The sequence below is a fragment of the Armigeres subalbatus genome, chromosome 1 (genome assembly GCF_024139115.2).
Source record: "Armigeres subalbatus isolate Guangzhou_Male chromosome 1, GZ_Asu_2, whole genome shotgun sequence".
Classification (NCBI taxonomy): Eukaryota; Metazoa; Arthropoda; class Insecta; order Diptera; family Culicidae; genus Armigeres; species Armigeres subalbatus.
In genome coordinates, this window is record NC_085139.1 from 7,099,962 (window position 1) to 7,118,393 (window position 18,432).

The 18,432-nt window shown below is 39.3% G+C and overlaps 1 protein-coding gene across 1 annotated transcript in view; it reads right to left on the minus strand.

Moving 5' to 3' along the window:
* Positions 1–18,432, minus strand: part of LOC134220584 (thyroid receptor-interacting protein 11) — a 252,082-nt gene that overhangs the window by 9,450 nt on the left and 224,200 nt on the right. The gene's annotated exons all lie outside the window — the stretch shown is intronic.

Consider the following 18,432-nt stretch of genomic DNA (forward strand, 5'->3'; position numbering starts at 1 on the left):
CTCATTCTCGGTGGATTTCGTTCCAGGATGGGGGCGCACATGTCCAATCAAATCTTCCAAAAACACTCACTTTTTCGATCGTTGCATGCACTGACCACGAAGAGAGCATAACATAAGTACTGGTAAGTTAAGCTAATGAACCCGATTCGTATGTGATTCGAATATCGACACCAGTACCTGATGTAATACTCAATCCGTGCAAGGTCAGAATCACCTCCGGTTCGGCACTAATCCTTTTCTGAATGAATACAAAATGCACTCACTTTTCATGCTGTTCATGTTTGAATTTCGTAACTCTTTTGCAAAATGGCAGTCGATTGTGAATTGGTAACATTCTATGCATACACATAAGCAGTCATATGAACAATAAATGGCAAACAATAGATACAACTCACATCGAGAACAACATTGCATTCTATCATACATCACACAAATGAAAATCATAAGAACACAACACATCGAATAAAACTAAAGAAAAAAAAAAATAGGCACAACGATGACTGCGGCATGTCCCGGGGAAACCCCAATCTGTAACGTGGGTATAGCGAACACACTTTTTCGAGACACTCGCTCCCCCCAAACCTGGCTGAGGCAGAGGAGGCGGGGCCGGGATTCACCAGAGAAAATAAACCCACTGTTACAATTTGAGATTACCTCCGGGAATGTCATGCGATCTCTGTTCGATAGTTCTTAACAACACAAGTTTTCAAGCGGCTGTACCGCATTCAAGGTACCTAATTAATTTTAAAAAAGCCTTTTGCAGGTGGAGTGACGAGAGACGTGTCGATTTCGAAAAGTTTCAAGCGAATCGACTATGTGAAACCGATGGAAACGATTGGTAGTTCTCACACTATTTGATTCGCCTCGCATCACTCCACTCGTAGTATAAGTCCAAATAGTTCAGGGAATTACAACACAGGAATTTCAAAACACTTTCATTAGAGAAAAAAAATAAGCACTTGATTGTCGGTGAAAAAAAAGTCAAGAACAGTAGACGACGAGGCGTGGCGTTGAGCGAGACAGAGTTTTGTCCCAAAAAGATTTTCCGTCGGTTGTTTTCACATCGATTCAAATCTCAGTCAGCATAATTGATAACCACAACTATGGTTAAGTGTCCTACGAAATATCGTTATTCTTTGGCAGCATTACGACCGGAGTACATGACAAGGAGTAGCAATATGAAATCGATCCTACACGTGTTTAATTTAACACATTTTATCAAACTTATACAACAGTCATCAGAATAAGTCCAATGGAATCTAACAATATAGATATACCCTGGATATACCTACCTACCGTGGGACATATCTTTCGTTCCTACACACGTTTGAAGAATCATAACTTTGGACGCAAACAACCAAACAATGTAATATTTTGAGTCAAAGTCCAGTTTTCATTCTACTTTTGACCTTACAGTAATTGATGTCTGTAGGCATTTGTAGAATTTTAAATTGGTAGGGGCCCTCGTTAGCCGTGCGGTAAGACGCGCGGCTACAAATCAAGACCATGATGAGGGTGGCTTGGGTTCTTTGATTCCCGAAAGTGCCGGTCTGAGGTAATTTCGGGCTGAAAATTGTCTCAACTTCCCTGGGCATAAAAAAAAGTATCATCGTGTTAGCCTCTATGATATACGAATGCAAAAATGGTAATATGGCTTTAACCGGTGATTATACAACAAAGCCACAAATCGGCCATCTGGGAACCACGTGCCTTTTTTCTAGTGATTTTCAAGACGAATTGAGAGAACCACAACGCTCATGGGGATGAAACATTCGTTTGATCGTTTGCTTACTTATGCTAAACAATCGACTTTAATTTCAGCATTGTACAAAAATTATTACGCTAGATTTGAACTTCTACAATAGGAGTAGAAAAAATGTGGTGAATTTGAAATTCACCACATGGCTTGATTGTATAATCACCTTAAAAAGACCTGGTTAGTCTGGATTGGTTTGAGGTTTGAGTAAGTTACCTTCAGCATTTGTTTATAGATTCACCTCAGCGTGTCAATCGATGAGCAGCAAGCCATGACTCGGCCTCTTGTCATAAGATTTCCGTGGCATAGACGGAAAGCTACAGTCATCCTATTTCGCTTCGGCTATTTGAGGTAACACATTTTGATGATACTGACAGGTTATTTTTTTGGATCATCACGCTGATTCCATGAGGTGAGTTGATTTCAAGTGGGTAAATAATGTGCGTGTTGGAGTGTAAGTAGTACTGACCCTCTCAAGGAAGATGTGATTTGGCCGACCCTCTCGGATGTATCGATTGGCGCAGTTTTTGTTATGTTGTTGTGATGACGTGAAATATAAGACAATGTTTATTTTTTCGTTTGTTCTCTACGTATTAATAAATAGTTGTAAACGTGATAACAGTGACTTTCTTCTTGGTACGCAAATCCCTGTTATGGTGTTATTCTAGTAGATGTATTTTGCAACAGTGCGAAGAATGAAATAGTTGATGATTTTAAAAATCACAAGGCAAGGTGGTTTAGATTTACTATACGAAGCGCGTCTGGAAGACCGCCAGATAACTGATTGTGGCTTAGAAAACTAAAAGGCGTGGCTGGAAAACCACTAGAAAATGGTTTGTGATCAGGACAACCACAAGGCACGTCTGAGAGACTACCGAGGAAAGGGTTGACGATCCAGAAAACCACAAGTTGACTTCTGGAAGCAATGATTTCGGTTAAAATTAGATTGAAATGTATACCCGAAAAACAATATTGCAGTTGAAACTACCATTCCGAGGGTTATTTTAAAAATATGCACCGACGATGTTGTTCGGAAGGCCAAATATATTATCTTGAAGTTCATTTTGGAAGACACTGACTTAGTGGTCATAGCGGAACTACTAATTGGATCACATATCTCGGAGTTAACGAAGCTAAAAAAAAGTTGCCAGTTTTCACAAAGCTATTCGGAAGTTTGAATCTGTTATGCGTTTAGTGCGAGTTTAGTTTGGAGTCATAAATTAAAATATGATATCTCAAGTGTATAAAAAAGTGCTGCAGATCCGGAAGACGTGCGCATGTTTGTGCTTGCAAGGGCTGATCGATTGTTATCAAGGGCAATGCCTTTGCTAATATGTGCGATCAAAGGCTATGTAAAATGCTCTCAAACATGTTCCAGCGTCAGATTTATTGAGGAGAGGTAAGGTTTTGATGATCCGTAAATTTAACACGCACGCACTCACACAAACGCACACACACACATCTCACATTTATACACACATACATATACACAAATACATATTTTATCTACTGATGGATATGGAGTGTTCGTCATGTTTTCATAGTAGTTCTATTAAAAACATGACGAATACTTTAATCTATCAGTGTGACATCTCACACAATAATACACACCTTCATATACATACATATGCCACGCTCATATACATCAAGTACAAAAAACACGTACAAGATTTTTATCATATATTAGGTATCTATATTATTGGAAGCGTTTGATACGAGAGGTCCACGCTTTCTCTTTTCCCCTCGATTTGAAGCTATTAAGTGGTATTCCTAAAGTCGTTTAATATCTAAGAGTCATCTCTGCGGTACATACTGCGTAATTAGTCTGGCCGTATGAAAAGAAAAATGAGGGAATTCAGAAACCGTCATTTTCCAGGATGCTTTCAAGTACATGGCTACGTACAAGGAGATTAGATTAGATAAAATTAAAAATAAGATATCTTCTATTTGCGGAGAGTGATCTCTCGCTTAACTTATCAAAGGACTGGTAACATTTTTTTCATGAATTAATTTGAGTACTGCAATCAAAAGCTTTCATGTTTTTCTGTTGATTGCGCTATTCAAATTAATTCATGAAAAAAATGTTACTTAGGTCCTTTTAAAAAGTTAAGCGAGATCTCTGAAATTTTTTGACAAATGTCATTTTCTAGGCGGTTGTTCAGAAGTTGAACATCGATATGTTGAACGTCAGTTTAATGGTGCTACCGTACAAAAAAGCTAATAGTTGGATACATTGGAAGGAATCCGATATTTGGAATATTTCCGTAAACTATAATGTTTTTCTCCGAGAGTTCAATTAGCCAGCTGCTCGCCATGCGCCGCGTATCTCGCAACGACCACGATTTTTTTATGCGCCGCCGCCGCCACCATTTTTTGACCGAGCGCGCCGCTGCAATTTCTTTTTATCCGCACGCCGCCGAGGAATTTTGGTCGCGCCGATGAAATAATTTCCAGTGCTGCCGTAGCCAGGGGAGGCGGTTTTGGGGAGTTCATCCTCTTCCTCCAAATTGTTAAAAGAAAATTCCGTTCAAACCTCCCTTATACATTTGAAAATTTTGGCTGGGCCGCTAGAGAAAAGAACATGTACACTTAAAAGCCTCTTTTTTATTGTCTAGCAACTTATTGGGAAGATGGCGAAAAAAGAGTTTTAAGTTTTCATTTAATTGATCTTCTCAAATATTTTTTAAATATGATACTATTATTATAGCAATACAAGGCGACCCATATTAAAATTAATTAAAAATGTTATCGCTTCACACAAGTTTTAGGTCTTCTTAGAATTTCTGGAGCATTAAGGCTTTTCTCTCAGAGATTCCACGCGTAAACTAATATCTTCCCGGCCTATATATCAATATTCCTAGCGATTCATGAATCAAAATTAGACATACCTTCAACATGTTTTCCATTACAGGTAAAATCTAAGGAATTCCTTGGAGTATAGACCTTAAAAAGGTCTATGCAGGTAATGATAGATCTATAAGCTTCTTTTAAAATGATTCTCGAAAAGTAGAACAATGAACATGCTGTTAGTGATCACTTAGATCAAATAGCATTGACTTCTTGTTAAAGAGCTTATCCAATTTGAGTTATATAGATCCCAACTTGAGAGTAGAGCACATGATCCATTTTTTGGAAAAAGATCCTAACAGCCTTTGGAATGAAAATAATTTTCGAGAGGAGTTATTATCCAATTTGGTTCTATGGATTACAAGGCGTATTATCAATTTTGGCGAAAAAAGAGATAACAGCCGTTTTGGCATGATCATACACTCATTACTGAAATGATTTTTTTTAACTTTTCTCCCCTCATGTAAGATTTCTGTCATACCAATTATTTTTTTATTTAAATGAATGGTGCGCAAGAAAAATGGCAGACCCCACCTTTCCATACAAGTGTAATAATGTGTATGGCCCTATGGATACACATGCAGACCCTTTCAGGCTGCCAGAAACTCTAGGAAATTCTTGGATGTTAGATTTGGTTATGGAAAAATGTTGAACGCTCATCCAATTATGGACCATAATCAGCATAAACGAATAAAAAAAAAACAAACAGCTTCCTCAAGGAAGCTCAAGGTTTTATACTCTGTGGCGATTGTTGCTATGAGCTGAGATGCATTTTTTTCTATATCGATAGGACCATGAGTATTTTCTAATTATCTTAAAATAGGAAATGGATCCGTAGCGCTCAATATTTTACTTGCTCGAGAGTCGAAGTCGAGAGAAGGCTTAGAAAATGAAAAAAGATTTCTGGTTATTATTGTATTTGAACGACCGTATAGCACAAAAGTCGGGCAGAAAACATAATTCTTAGTTAGCTTAATCAGAACTCCCTCCCCTCTCCATCAACGAAATTTCTTCCCGCTGGCTAACCACTAATTTTTGCACAGATATGCTTTACTCTTTTGAAGAAATCTGATTTTTGTAACCTCATGACAGACCATGATGTATATGTAGCGATCAGATGGTTCGATACGGTGATCTCAGCATAGCGTTTCTGGCAATGACAAAACCACCATTGAGCCATTTCACACATAAAAGAGCATAACTGGTATCAAATCAGGAAATCTTCCTGGTAACTTTTTAGCCCTAACTTTTCCTGTGATTTTTTCTCCAGGGATTCTGAAAGAATTCTATTTCTGGAAATTCCTGCAATACCAAGGTGGGCATCGAAATCCGTACACTTAAGCACCTTAGTATATGAAAAGTCATTATAGAAAATAGGAATTGAATGTAAATGAAACGTTCCGTCATCTCACACAGGATCACTGAAGGCTTTTACTTTTGGAAGTGTTTCATTTACTTACCATTAAAAAATTACGAAAAACATTGATAAAATAATGAATAAAATCAACTACTCTGATGACTCGAAATCCGTCCACGGTGGACGGATTTCGAATCAAAGGATCAAAATCCGTACAGCTATTTTTTAACTAAATATCCAAACTGATGCAGTCTGATTGACTAAACTACCACTGTAAATAGTTCCATACGCACCTTGAGAAGTGATCCCCTTCGATTTGTATTCCGGCTTTATCTCTATGTAATGCCAGTTCGCAATTAAAGCAATGAAACACAGTTACTTTTGGTGCAGTCATAATACTCTACCCGGAAAACAAAATGGCGGCAAAACTCCCGCACGTTTGGTGGGTGGCGATTTGTTTTTTGATTTTTTGTTGTTTTTAATTTCAAAGCCTTCTTTTCAATTTCCTATGTCCTACAAAGCTTACTATCAAGTATCTAACCAGGACCAAGATAAATTATTTTCCTATATTAATTACCTTCTTAACCCCCTTTAAATTTATTGATACCTCATAAGGTGGGCGGATTTCGGTACTGTGCATGATTTCGGTCCCGCACGGTACTAGGAACTCCTGCCACCAGCTTTTCTTTTCTGCAGAAATTCGAGGATTCACAGATTCCTCCAAGAATTCAGGAAGAATTCCCACACTAACAATTTTGAGGAAATGCTCCATTCAGAATTTTTGCATTCTTTAATGGTCCATCCTAGAAATACTGAAAAGAAATTCCGTCTTTGAGGGATTCTGGAAGAGACCTTTTTCTGTATGTCAAGAATACAAGGGTTATACTTTTCTCTAGGAATTCATGAGAACTTCTACCCATGAAGTTTCTGATCATTTATCCCTTCAGAACTTATGGGGATTTCTTTCCTCCAAGGCGATTTTCCTGGAAAAATTTTTGGTCATTTTTCTTGAATTCTGAAATTCTGAAAAGAATTTCTCTATGGCGGTTTCTAGGGAAATTTTTTTGTCCAAGATGAACTCCTGAGAGCAGATTTTCCCTAAAATTCTGGGTTCTTCCATCTAGAGGAATTCTGGGGATTTTTACTTCATCAGGAGTTACTGAGAATATCCCTAGATTCAGGAATTATGGGGAATTATCCCACCAAAAATATTAAAAAATCAAGCCTCCACACCTGCAAACGTCTTTTCTAACAGAATATTTATATTAACACAGACCAAAATGATCAGACTACCACTCCTGCCCACTGTAAATACGCACCTTTGGAGAAGCGATTCCCTATTACGTTATTTGTGCTGCTGATATTGCTCTGTTATATTTCAATACAATTACGTCCAACACGCCAATAAAATTACACCTGAAACTTCGCGTTTTCAGGGTGACGATTGTTTTTTTTAGAATTACTGGAGCGCTTTCACAAATTATGTAACGCCAATATAGGGGGTTATGTAGGGGTCATGCCGAGCGTTACGATTCATATAAAACATTAAACCTTCCACACAAAAAGTCTTTTAAGGAGCAGAGTAGGGTCCAAAATCATCAAATTTAGCGTTACGTTATTTGGCAGAAAAAAACTGGCATGTTATTTTAAATTTCAGATCCTACTTTCCATTTCCAATGACCAGAAAGCTTACATTATCAAGTATAGAAGATCAGGATAAGATAAATGAAGTCCATAAATCAATTCCCTCAAAACCCCCTTTAATTTATTGACATCTCACAGAAGTAGGACGGATTTCTGTGTTGTTGCGGCCCAGATTCCCCACGGTATATAGGAACTTGTTATACAAAAATTGCTTGGAATATTCTTTATTAGTATTTTTGGAGAATTTCTCCTTCAGACGTTCTGGTGGGATATTCCGAATTTTCAAGCAAAAAGTGTTCCATCTCTTCGATTTTGATCCATGTCAGCCAGCTGCTCCACAACAACTTCTCGCAGAATTTTTCCGATTTTACATAAAACTGAAAATTGCTAGAAGTTCTTGTTTTATTGTATTGATATATTTCTTATGTATTCTGATTGTATTATGAGCATTATTTTATCCATGTGCTCTGTATAATAATAATAATTATATTTAGGGGACATTTATATACTTATATGCTCATTGTGAGACTTCAGATGTCAGGATGACGATTATTATCGAATAAATAAAATAAATAAATAAATATTTCTCATACATGAATTCCTTTTCTATAGACATTACTCCAGAAGCTCATTCAGGAATTTTGAGGAATTGCCCTCTCGCTTTACGAATTTTGTGGAATCCACTCCTTTCAAAAGAGTACCAAATGGAATTCCTTCTTAAGGAATTTGATGGAATTTATCCTCAACGAGGGTAATCCTGTGCAAATTACTCACAATTAATTGTGCACATATATTATTACCAGGTAACTCAGCCGTCACCTAATACCATTTTTTTTGTTAAATATCTTAGTTGTGCATATGCACAGCACATGTTTCGAAATGGACAAATAAATAGGCAACCAACTTCTTCCCCGCAGTTAGCTCTTTTTTTACAATATCTATCTTTTGGAATATCTTTCGGATGCTTGATTTGTCCAATCTTCACATAGTGCTTTACTGGCCTTATATATCCACAGTAAAGCAGTGCACATTGTTTACATGAATCGAGGCAGCATCACACTCTATTGCCCCTCAACAGGACCGGATTTTAGCCGGAAGGGGGCCCCAGGGCCGACAGTATGTGGGGAGCTAAAATGTACAAAAGAAGGTTGGCTATAGTACACTGCTTTGTGAGGGGCCGGCCGCCACGCCACCGCCCCAAATCCGGCCTGGCACTCAACAATGGACTGGGTGCAAGCTTTGTATGAAAGTGCGACCATTTTTTTGTTGTACTGTCACAAATGCTTAAAGCCCCACCCTAAACCTGTGACACATCATTTTGAATGACCCTACTGATTTTCACATATGTCCTGCAGGAATTATCTCATCGATCTTATTTGTTGACATTACATGTCCCCAAGTGAAAGAAAAATTGACGTATGCGCACCTTCGGTGTTTTATGAAGCATTTCTACAGTTTTTTGTCTGCGAGGGTTTCTAAGTAGATTCAATATTTTATCATTCCTGAGTCACTGACAACTACGTTGGTGATCCTCATAGAGCATAGGGAAGTACCCAAATAAACTTACACCTTACCAGGAAATGGATTCCAGTCACCTTCTGCGTAGCATTGCTGTGCTGACCACCAGGTTAAGAAAACTGCACGTCAGGATTTTTGATCGAAACCCAATTTTCACTAGGAATTACTATACCCTCCCGGACGAACTGTATTAAAGGAAATTCATGAAGAAACTCGAAGAAAATTTCTGGAGAGTCATGGGATGAGATAGTAAAGAAATTCTAATATAGAAATTGCTTGTGGAGGAATCTTAGAGTGAATTTTTTCATTGTATTCACAGGTATTACTCAACAGCATTTTAACCTAAAATTATGCGTATTGCCATTAATGCGAGACGGGCAAGTAATATTCCATATCATTCAAAAAATTATTGTTCAGCAGAATGATGATAATTTTTCAATCCCGCACTTGCGGTCGACCGCCACGCCGCCTCCGCCGCCGAGAGCGACCGCGGCGTATTAGTTTTGCGGCGCCAGCCTAAAGCCGCCGCGCCGTTTGAAAAATGCGTTCACGCCGCCGCCAGTTCAAACTGCATCGGCGCACAGGTAGGTCTGGATTCAATATCATAATACTGAATACCATTTTTTTTATTATAACATTGTTCCGTGATACAATTTATTGACTTCCATATCGAACTGTTCTAAAGTGAGAACCACGATGTTGAGCCAAGTTTATTTATTGCAGCTCAGTTTTCAAAGGGAATGGGAATTAGTTTCTCGAATGTAACATGTTCATTGTTACGAGATGAACCAGCCATGGGCTGACAATTTCGGTAATAATAATAATATAGGAGCTCAGGTAATATAAGCCGTCCATCCGCGAAAACAACCATTTCGAGCAGGTGGGAGATGATGACCCAATTCCTAAGCAACCCTCGGGCGAGTACTGGCGTAGCTATCACGTTTGCACCATGTTCACTGGAAGTGGGGCGGCAGACCGATGATGTACTGGAGATGTTCGCTCAGTTTTGCACCCAACTGAAGCTGACAGAACAAGTTGTACACACCGAAGAGCTATTATGTCACATAATATGCTGATTCCAGAAGACGTAGAGTACATCAAGCGAAGAAGTGCATATGGAACTAGGAGAGAATGAAGAAGAGCAAGAATCAGGCGATACGTCGAGAAGGAGTTCATTGGACTGTTAGGTTGGACGCATCAATCGCAGAAAGTAACCGTCGAATTCGATTACTCCTCGCTTCCAGAGACCAACAGTCGAATCGCAATGACAGCAATTGAAGAACGAACATTAGCTAATCGGATCATATGGTTGTGATTACTCAATTCCCGTGAGATTGAACCCCATGTCTCGGCATCCCAAATTGTCGTACTTCGTGCTATCGGTTTGCACTCGTCAAGTAAGCATCATTAACTAGGATATTTTGCCTTTACAGTACTTGGAAACCATGGAGAACCTTGAGGAGCTCAGCAAGGTACTGCATTGTTTGTATAAGATAGACAGTAACGTAATTAAGGCCAATGTAGAGCACATCCCCACACTACATTAACGACGGAGAAAAAGGTGTTACTGGCATATTCCAGGTGTTACGGGCATATGGATTTAGGTAGAAGGAGGGCATATTCAAGGCGATACGCTTTAATTCCTCCTATGGTTTTGCCTTGTCATGAACTCTCTTAGCATCTTAGCAGAGCACTCATCAAATACAACTATGCCTATCATTTGAAGAATGGGGAAAGGAGTAGAAACATGACACACATTCTTTATGGACGTCTTGAAGTTTTTCTTTTTTTGTCTTTATTAAGGAGACTTTCAGCCCTAGGCTGGCTCGTCTCCGACGTCTTGAAGTTGTTTGCAGAATCTGTGGAGAAAGTGCACCAATTTCTGCAGCTTGTAATCGATAAATGTGGATCCATACATCTACATCAGGGTCACCTGGTGGATGCCGACCCAGTTTTCGCGTTAAAGAACAGGATTCGGAAACGATGCCCAAGGCAGAGCAGTATTACAAGTTCCTAGGTTTCCTGCAATTGAAGGGAATTCGCGACGATGATCGATCAGAAGAGGGCTGCGCTGAAAAGTTCTTCTTACATCATGTCAACTTGGTGTTTGAAAGAGTTTCTTATCGGCTGGCAACCTTGTAAAGTGAAGGCGATAAACACGTTCCGTGCCTGCTTTAGTTGACGTACAGTTTCGGGGTGGTGAAGTGGACCAAGACTGACTTGGAGGCGTTAAAACGAGCAGTACGAGTGGCGTTCACTAAGCATCGCATGCATCATCCGAAATCGTCCATCGAGTGAGTCATCCTGCCACGTACAATAGGAGGAAGAGATCCAGCAGTTGCGGCGATACTTCGTGGAGAACCAGCCCCGCCACGAAATCTATCAATCTGTGTGTGAAGTTGAACACGGACTCAGTGTTCTGCATCTTGCACAGGAGGACTACTAGCTGAATTGCGACATCAAAACTGTCGACGAGATAATCACATCGTGGAAGCAGAAGGAGTTGCATGGGACGCAGCCCATCAACTAACCCCATCAGTAGCTGGAACTCATATCGACAAATGTCGTCGAATACGTATTGGCGTGATGCGGGTTGATTTCTTCTCAGAAACAGAAGAGGATTCATGAAGGAGCCATCCAGGATTGAGAGTAATTGCGACGAAAGAACTATCGGCACTACGCCCAAAACAATTATTGGTGACATTCCACGTTGTGATTAAGCGTTTAGTATCATCAAATATCGCGCTATACTGAAACCGATTCCAGAAGAATGTCATAGTATAGTATGTACATCGCGTACAACAATATAAATTTGACCCACACAATCCTTCCGATTCCATTTAGGTTGACGACGGAAAAGGACACAAACTTGTATGGTTCCAATTCCACTTGTATCTCCCATTATTGCTATCCCTGAAAAAATAATTATGATGATTATCGCATACATTGCATGAAACGTATGGATTATGATAGCCTTTGGTCGCATCTGTTCTCGTCTAAATCATTTAGTCCAGATAGTTGGCGCGTCAGTCGAGAAAGCGCCAAGCGTGGAAGGTGTAGGGTCAACACCCGTCTTGGGTCGATTTTTTATGCTAAAGTAGCTAAAGTTGTCGAAGTATGCAGCATTTCACTCCTCGCTGGGGAGTGTAAAAATAGATTCAGTATATACACTCCACACACACACATATCAATTCTTATTTTCTCTCGTGATCAGGTACCTTGCATAGCCTGTACAAGGGTCTTGCCGTTGACTTAATACAATCTGTACGCATACGTCGCAAATTATACGGCAAAACTGTGGGCGGAATAAATGCATGAAGTTGTAATAAAATGTTGCCAGTCTGTGGTTGGGTGTATATATATTGCACGAAAAGCAATGAAGAGTCCTTGACGGGACGTTGATCTCAGTATTGTGCTGAGAGATGAATCGAGCATATCGTGTCCGGGTGTTCAGCCTTAGCTGTTTCATCTTATCTCAGTCATCATAACGATGCACAGCCAAGATTATTATAACAGTTTGCTTTAAAAGCACAACTTGGATTAACCAGTTTATCACCTACTACAAATATGTACTATTGGACCCGGACCTGACCCGGGCACATAAAGATCAGAACTTCACGGACACTAGCCAACTGCAAGTTTGGGGATAAACTTCTTGAAATGTATTATCAAACCAAATACACCTTGTTAAATATCTTGGCTGTTGCATATGCACAGCATATGCCTTTCGAAAATGGACAAATTGATATGTAAATTTGCGAAAAGAAGAATCCACGTGTCTTGGAGGGACTCGAACCTCATACCTCTCCTACTTGGTTGAGGTTCGAGGTCCCCGACTCTGGTCCGTGAATTCAAGCTATGCATATGCACAACAAACTATTAACAAAAATAGTTTTCGTTACGGCCGAGTTGCCCGAAATAATATGCAATTAATTGAAATACATCTTGCTTTTTCGCCGCTAATGATGATGTGTCTAGAACAGTCAGCCATAACATCATCTGCCAGCCCAAATAGTCTCCGGAAGCTGGTATCTCTACATACGTCCGGATAAAATCATTAGACTGCTACTGAAGTTGTAGAATCTTTGATACGTGATACGCATATCTTGATGAAAGATTCATCACGCGCATCAGAAAAAGATTCATCACACTTCACGAAATTACTTGAAAAACGTCATGAACTCATAATGCTTTTCCAACGGAAGTGGCAAAAACGGTTTTTCGAGTTCATGACCTCATGCTTTTCCTAAATGCATCAGATCTATCAGTATTGATGATGAACTCCTCTACGTGAAAGAATCACCCAAATAAAATGTAGAAATAATTAGCATTTAAAATGGCAGATCTGTCGGTGCTGATTCCATTCAAGGGCGCAAACGTCGTTGTTGTTATGTCGTTACCAACCAACAGCACAATCGCACCTTATGGTAGCGAATAAATTGTGTACAATTGGAGTGCGAAATGACCTGGGCGCATTCCTCCATTTGACTGCGTACCCAAAATGCGTATGTAAGCCTCCACTTTGTACACTTACTTCGCGCGGACTATACCGATCTTATGCTACTGCAGGTATGAATCATCATCAAGATAAAAATTGCGCAAATTTGAAGTTTTATGGATTAAAATATAATTTTCGTTGGATCATTTTCAAAAGATTTACGTCTAAAGGAATATTTTCTTACTAATTTGCCTTTACATTTTAAGCGTAGCTATGGATCTTAAAATTGTTCTTCATTGGATACTTCCGAACTGGCTTTTATGGGTTTATAGAACATTCAGAGAAGTTGTTTACGGATCGTTTTCCATTTTTATTAGGATTGTTTATACTGCTTTTTGTACTGCCGTTTTTTAATGCATCATGATATTTTTGTGAAAATAAAATTGCTTGGTTTCCAACCCTGAATCCAATTCGTTAACTTTTAGTTAAGATTGTGACAGTATGATGATTATTATTTACCTTAGTTTTTCAGTTCGAAAGTTCAAAACTTTGTTCGCGAGAAAACAGGTTGTGGTACCAAATGCATTTTGTTACGACCTTCAATATTTCTTCATCTTTCAAAACTCAAATGGATCAGGTTCAAGGTTTAATTTTAACTACGATGACGATAAAATAACCATCGAACTGTCAAGTCAAGACAAAAATTTTCAAAATCCTAAAACGATTTATCTGCTTTTTGTAAACAAAAGATTCAAACGACGATTTGACGAATCCTATGCGCTCTCCTAAGCAAACCAACAATATAGATAGTGGAATATATAGATGAGCGAAGATAAATCCTCTGTCTCCAAACGAACTGTCAAACGTGTCTCCAAACAGGCATGACGTCACGAATTTCAATAAAACGTTAAGAGCAAAGGGGCTGTGACGTCATATGGACGTGTGCACGGGCAAAAAAAAAATCGACTCAGCCGTGCTTTTCGCTACCATCTAGGTTCTACTACTCTATAACCAACCACCATCAACAGAGTAGCGGGAAACCTTCACCTACCTGGCTAGCGGGTGGTGTTGGTTTTCTACGTGGGAAACGGTCGAATCAGATTCGTCAAATCGTCGTTTGAATCTGATTCTTACAAAAAGCAGATAAATCCACTTGAAAATTTTGTCTTGAGATATTAACTAAAAGTTTAAAGATTTATTAAAAATGGTTCGCATGACCTAAAGTTCAACCGAATCGAATGATTTGCAGCCTTGATAGGATTGGGGGTGCTAAATACTTTCGGAGAGTGCAACGAGTTCTTCTTTTGGTATAGTTGTTAAAGCACAATGAAGTTAGCTCGATAGAAGAAGGTTTGTTATTATTGTCATCGAGAAATTGGAGCATATTGGCTTCCCGAGATGGATAACGGAGTGGATAGTTTCATATTTATCTAGTCGTAGTGCATACGTTGTTGTTAACTCAACACGATCTCGATTCTTCATTTACGTCTGCCAAGAGGTACCTCAAAGGGGTGTTCTTGGACCACTGATCTTCAACGTCTATGTGAATGATCTCTGTGTGCTTCTTTCTTCGTCAAAACTATCATTCGCCGATGATCTCAAAATTTATCACGTCGTACGTTCTCCGGCTGATTGTGCGATCATGCAAAATGACGTCAACTCCATGTTAATTTGGCGCAGCGATAACGGTATGCGCGCATCAATAGCAAAATGCAAGGTCATATCTTTCTCTCGCTCTAACAGCCAGATTAATCACCAATTACTACGTTGAAACCGATCCCACTTGAACAGTGTAGCGATTATTAAAGGGATCTTGGGTGACCATTGATTTCAAACTACGGTTTACCGAGCATGTGGCGATCACGGCTTCAAAAGCATTCTCTATTGGCTTGGACTATTCGACGGCACGCTTTCAGATTCACCGATATTCATGCCCGCGGAAGACGTTGTACTGTTCGTTGGTGCGAAGCATCTCAATATGTCTTCACCGGTTTGGTCACCGTACTATGTAGCACATGATAACCATCGAGCGAGTACAGAAGAAGTTTGTCCGCTTTGCGTTAAGGATCGTGCTGGAATGTTCAAAGACAACCTTCCTGCATACTCTGAACGATGTCGATGTCCACTCTCATAAATTTGAGAGTTCACTATCTGCAGAGACGTGTGAAAATGCAGCGATTATTGTGTGTATGATATAATACGAAATATTTACTGCCGTACACTGCCGTTCTATGCATAATTGTCCCAGCATGTGCAGAGTCCCAGCAAACGCATGGGACAATTGTATGTATATGACGGCAATACACTGAATGAATTCAATTTTTTTAATTTCTTTATTATAGTGATTTTTTTTCGAAGAATGAAAAAGTTTCATCACTTACTACTTGAACAAGCTCCACTGTATATCATTTCCCCCCTCGAACTCTACAAGGCATCCTTCCCTACTAAGCTGTTCCGCATATATCACCGAACAAACTATGGTTACAACAACCCACTGGATTCCTGTATCCGTGCTTTTAATGTAATTTGTAACGAATTTGACTTCAACATCTCCAAAAATGTTTTTAAAAATAGAATAAGTAGAATTAATAATTAAGTTCAGTCTGTACGATTGTTGTATCGAAGACGGTGTTAATAAATAAATAAATAAATTATTGTTAAATACTGGAATATGTTTGACGAGATTGACTGCTGTTCCATCAGAAGAAGCAAGTGACTGAAAGGATTTTTCGATGTGTTAGGGAGAATCAGCGGATATGGCGATGATTAATTGACAGTGACTAGTCATATGACATGGCGATTGATCAGAAGTTCTTCTCAAAGCAAGCACCTGGAAAATCCTCAACTCTCTCATCTGCACATCGGAGAAAAACTCGGAATTGTGAAGTCAACGGTGAGCCCAGTTGGTAAACGTTAAGAATACTACTGGGGATTCCTGCATTCAGAGATATGCAGCGGCCATAATCTTGAGCCAATCGAGCATTGAGGCTATCAGAATCTGCAGCCGAATGAACGTTGTTATTGTTTGCGGATTGAAAGGTATTGCGGATTGTAATGAAAAGGATTTTACGAAAAGTTTTGTCGAATAAACAATTTGTTTTTACATTGTGGCAAGTTGAAGTAGTCTAGTTTATGCATGGTATTTTGTTCATTTATATTGCACTTTTATTTGAGTGATAATGCACTGTTGGGGGTCATTCAACAATGATGTCACAGGTTTTAGGGGGGGAGGGGGTCTAAGATTTTGTGACACTGCATATACTAGGTATACAAAAAAGTATGACAGAGGGGAGGGTCTAGAAATCTCAAAAAGTAGTGGACGTCATATTTGAATCGTCCCTTGGACGTTAGATAACGAAATCTGAAAATGCCATTATGCGCAAAGTCATGTTTCGAGCTCCAACATTTTTGCGCCGCGGCAAGTGCTGGCAGCGTTTGTTTACAAAAGTAACAGCGTTGCTAAATCGTCTGGAAGAAAAGTATTCGCACATCTCTTAATATAGGATCATAGGGTACTAAGAAACGCTGAGCATCGAACGGAATAAGAAATGCGATCAGAATGATCAGATGTTCCGTTAATCACAGAAGCAAGTTCAGAATCACAAGCGTGTCGTGAAAGCGTTTAAAGCGGAATCTAAATGTGGCCTAAAAGATGAATCTATCAACGTTATTCGATCAGAGAGCTAAGAACCAGGCAAGATTACGCGCATACGTACAAAGTGAAGAATGCTTCGAAATCGTGATGAAGAAGGAAAAATACGGTGGAAAAAGTCATTTGCTCAAACTATACCCAGATGTGTACAGTAAGCATACTCTTTGACGAAGATTGGAAGAATGTTTTTGGATCACATTATTTTGAACCCGCAGTAAACATTGGAGCAATAACATGAATTCAATGGCGCTTGCTGTTAACGTTTATCCATCAAAATGTTCAGATAAAAGAAACTGATCCATAGAATTATAAGTTAAATCTTAGGTTTTTTAATGCCAAATATTGTGTATCCACGGAATAAATTTATACCGCTTTTTTATACCGAAGTTGGATTTTTTCTCCAGATACAGGCAACTTTTCCCAACTTCGGTAAGTAGTGCGCTGGATTCGCCTAAAGATTAGCGCTAAACAACGCATCGAAATTAGTTTGACAAATAAAACTTCGGAAAGAGGTTCGATTCGGAAGTCAGGACTTCCGAGATTCTAACCAGATGCTACGCCGACAATAAATCAACTGTTCAGCAACTCTGGTAAAGGTATATGAAAATATATTCTGGTTAGTGAGATTTTTTCGTTTTTGAATAATTGAAAAATTTGACAGAAAATGAAGCCGCATTGACAATTGCCAAATCGTCTACGAAGCAGTAGCGTAAGCTGCGACTTGACGAAAGTGTGACGAAAACGTGACCAACATCGCCGTTCACATCGTAGATATGACTCGGATCTCCCCATGCGCACTTCGGATTATTATGCATGTGTCTCCAATTCTAATTTCTGTCACGTCCGCGGACAGCGTTTGCATTTCGCTTCAAATGGGTAGTGTAACGTCGTAATCAGCATTGCACTGCTCCAGATCCGATCCGTCGTCCTACAGACGGATGACGGAGCTGGCAATGTCTAGTTTGAAATTCTGATCACGTTTGCCCTTGCGCGCAAAGCTGAGTTTCCATGCATAGGAGACGCGGTTCTGTTTAGTGCATCACGCTACTGTGCCTTCGTAAACAAACCAATTTTACAGCTGAGATACCAGCAGAAATTTTCAAACCAAGCGGTTGATTCTTCGGATCTTGATAAGGAAAATACAATGTCCAAAAATCCACGCAACAAAGACATACGACGCTTTTGCAAATGAACCAAAGCAGTTATAGAATTTCGGTGTT